Source organism: Physella acuta, unplaced genomic scaffold (assembly GCF_028476545.2).
Source record: "Physella acuta isolate Inbredline_101_S28 unplaced genomic scaffold, ASM2847654v3 ptg000966l, whole genome shotgun sequence".
Taxonomy (NCBI): domain Eukaryota; kingdom Metazoa; phylum Mollusca; class Gastropoda; family Physidae; genus Physella; species Physella acuta.
The window spans coordinates 158,290-161,811 of NW_026732483.1; the positions used below are offsets into that span (position 1 = coordinate 158,290).

At 27.1% G+C, this 3,522-nt stretch overlaps 1 long non-coding RNA gene across 1 annotated transcript; it reads left to right on the top strand.

The window, feature by feature from the left end:
- The first annotated feature begins 234 nt into the window (after positions 1–234).
- On the top strand, positions 235–2,627 carry LOC131953944 (uncharacterized). Its single transcript, XR_009388706.1, has 5 exons — positions 235–373; positions 648–718; positions 1,020–1,088; positions 1,649–1,702; positions 2,575–2,627. It is a non-coding gene; the product is annotated as an uncharacterized LOC131953944 (long non-coding RNA).
- The last annotated feature ends 895 nt before the right edge of the window (positions 2,628–3,522 follow it).

Genomic DNA, 3,522 nt, shown 5'->3' on the forward strand with positions numbered 1-3,522 from the left:
TGCTACCACTCCTTCGCAGCGTGGGCACTATGCTAATAACTACTTTTTAAAAAGCTACGTTCAGTATATTTCGGTATAATAATCCTATATCTGGTTAGCTACTTACACTATTGATTAGAAGTATTATGTTCAGGTTTTAAATCGAAGTAGCTTATACACTCCTAAATTTCATTACCCTCTACATTCTTTGTTGCCACGTATACAAAATAGAAAATACATACATGTAAACGTACTTTATTTGAATTTTATTGATGACTAAGCTTGTTTACACCAACCAATAGAAATCCCCCACGTTTTTGATTAACATAAATATAAAGCGTGTCTGGACAGTAACATCCGAACTATATATCTTAAACCATTTTCTTGAAAGCTGGTAAATTCTACTCTGTAATTTAGCTTTGAAATCTATAGTTAGATTGTATTTTAGTTTAGTCGTTACTTTTCTATAATTAATTATTTTTTATATAATTTTTAAAAATAATTTGAAAGTAATTAAAAATTAAAGGGTCTAATACATGTATTTACAGTTTTAAATAAAGAAAAAATATTTGAGTATATGATATAAGTTTTTATGAATAGAAAATATCACGTTTAGAAAAGTTTTTTTTTGTTTTAAAAAAAACGAAAGTAAATGATATTTCTTGCAGCTCATAAAAATGAAGACTGTAGTTCTAGTTCTTCTGGTATGTCTTGCGAGTCTCGTAGCTGTTTCAGAAGGGTAAGTTATCTTTAAGTTTCTTCTTCAAATATGATTTTTAACACAATCATTAAACAAACGAATTTTGAAAGTTTAATCCTTTAGTACCTTACTTTGATATATTTCGTTTACAGAAAAATATTAAAGTCTTGTTATTTAATACTTGTGAGAAAATATCAAATTTTTACTTGTAAATATAGTTTGATTTTTTTTTCATATGACGTATCATGTATAATCAAAAATCAATATATACAAAGACGAATTGTACTCTGGTTATACAACTAAAACAATTCACGCTTCATGTTTTCTTCTCTCAAAACAGTTGTTGTAAAACGACGAATTCTGCTTGCGGTGGCAGCGTCTATTGCTGCCCTGATTATGAATGTACAACGTAGGTTTTTTTTATTAGTAACAAGTTAACGTTAACTAAAATAATAATATATTGATTTTTCATTATTAAATGTACGTAAAATAAAATGATATAGTAAATTAAAAGGCTTAACTGACTATATTGATCTTGAAGATTTTTATTTTTTTGCATTTTGTCAACAGTGCAACTAAACTATTACAAAAATAAAACAATCCTTAAACAAAAGGAAAATAAAATTAGCACCTTTATATATCTTACATTGTAAAGTGGCAATTTACTTAAAGAAAGACATTAGTAGATCATTAAAGAAGTCTAAACCGTCTAAACAATTCAGTCAAGTCAAACAGGGTAAGAGATATCAGCTGTCTAACAACAAAAAGTCATCATTGACGCATTGTTCGTCTATCAATTAGGCTCTCTTAAAATATTCCATTAACAAGATTTAAGTACAGACAGCTAGACTAGTAAAGCCAAACGTGCCCTGACTAAACAGGCAACGTGATATATATTATAAACTTATCATAAAAACGTGTTTAAATTTAAATCTATATGACTAATAACCATTTATCTATAAATTTCAGCGATTTAAAAAGAGAAGGTGTAAGATTATGCAAGCCTATACCTGGAACAAAAAAGTATGATCAAGAAAATAATTTTTCAAAGATTGCTTTCATGTTTTCGTTTTTTTAAGTTTCACCTTTTTTTTATTTCTGTATAGATTTGTTTTGTTGCTTGTTTTTTTTTTAAACATCGCTTGTTAATATCAGGTAAAGGTATCAATGCATTTAAGAACGATCAGCTCTCTGCTTTTTAGTTATTCCTAAAATAATTGATTATTATTTTAAAAGACGATGTATTTTCTGAATCGTTTTAAATTCGTTCATGATAGCTTGTTAGGAAAACTTTTTTAAAGATTTATTTCGGTCAGTTTTTTTTTTTTGCATGCCAGGACACTCACAATCGTCTGCACTTTATTTTATTGCAACATCTGCCACACATAGTCTTTATTGAAATTTGACAAGAAACATAAATAAATTAAACTCCTACAGTATTTCTAGCTTTAGAAAACACCCTTTTCCACAGCAAATATCGCATTTATATGCGATTAATGATATTGAAGGTAAAATCAAGTTTGAAAAAAAATGTCTATAGGACTACATAATAAAACAGTTTTACGTAGTATTGTTTTAAAAATATCATACAAGGTTTTGTAACGAGCTGATTGATTTCTATTTTCTAATTTTAATGGTTGATCATGTTTATATATATATATATATATATATATATATATATATATATATATATATATATATATATATATATATATATATATATATATATATATATGTTTGTCAACTCACTGAATTCAATATTATATATTTTGAATAATCTGGAAGCATATTTAATATAGATCCTACATTTTGGATGTTAACATACAAGTATAATGCAATTGCTTGGTAGTACCATTATGTTCATCATGTTAATTATGTCTATGTTTTCATTACAGATAAATGAATTATCGGAAGACATATCCAGTACAAAATAAAAATTTGTATTAGACATTTGTTTTGTTTTTCTAAATTATTTAAATTTCTCATAGTGTGCTAAATTGTTACCAGTTGTGCTAAATGTTGCAAACACGGTCTTAAACTGAAGAAAAAATAAATCTGGAGTGATCTCCCTTAAACTTTCTCGAATATTCTATTTTAACACTACTGGGGATGGCAACTCGGGACATAGACAATATTTTAAATCTACTTTTAATTACTTAAACTTTTTTATAATAGAATAGAATCTCGTAAAAAAAAGAATTGCACACCAAATGAACGTCAAATAAAATGTGCATAATAGTGCGGAATATTATCTATCTATCTATACACTACTAAATTTCAGGTTTGTTTACATGTTTAAGTATATAGCCTATTTGTTTTTTGTTTTTTTTGTTGTTTTTTTTTTGTCCGGTTAGCTACAGGAGAGAATCTGCACTATGCGGAGAGCTGTAAAAAAGTAATTAGGTAGAGAACATTTTTTTTTGTTTTCAGACAGACTGTTAATCACAAATTTATTTAAAGACGTTAATTAATTAATTGATTTATTCAATGGTAGATTATCCACATTAATTATAAAAGTTCAGAAAAATGACTTTACTTTGAGGGAAAAGTGACTTCACATTGTTTGTTTACTTTTTAGTACAATAAATACAAGATTTTGTTGCCCATTCAGATCTTTAACGCCTTATAAAACTAATTTTACAATATTGAATGTGGGGTCTGTTTATTTTATGATGATAAGTGACAGGTGTGATGTCATTTATGGAAGACCCCGAAACCCACAGATAACTAAATAACGGGTAGTCTAGTTAGTAATTTATAAATTCACATGCGTTTTTTTTGAGAAATCGGAAATTGCTTAAATTACTACTTCCGCTCGAGGGAAATTACTCAAAAGTTGGTAG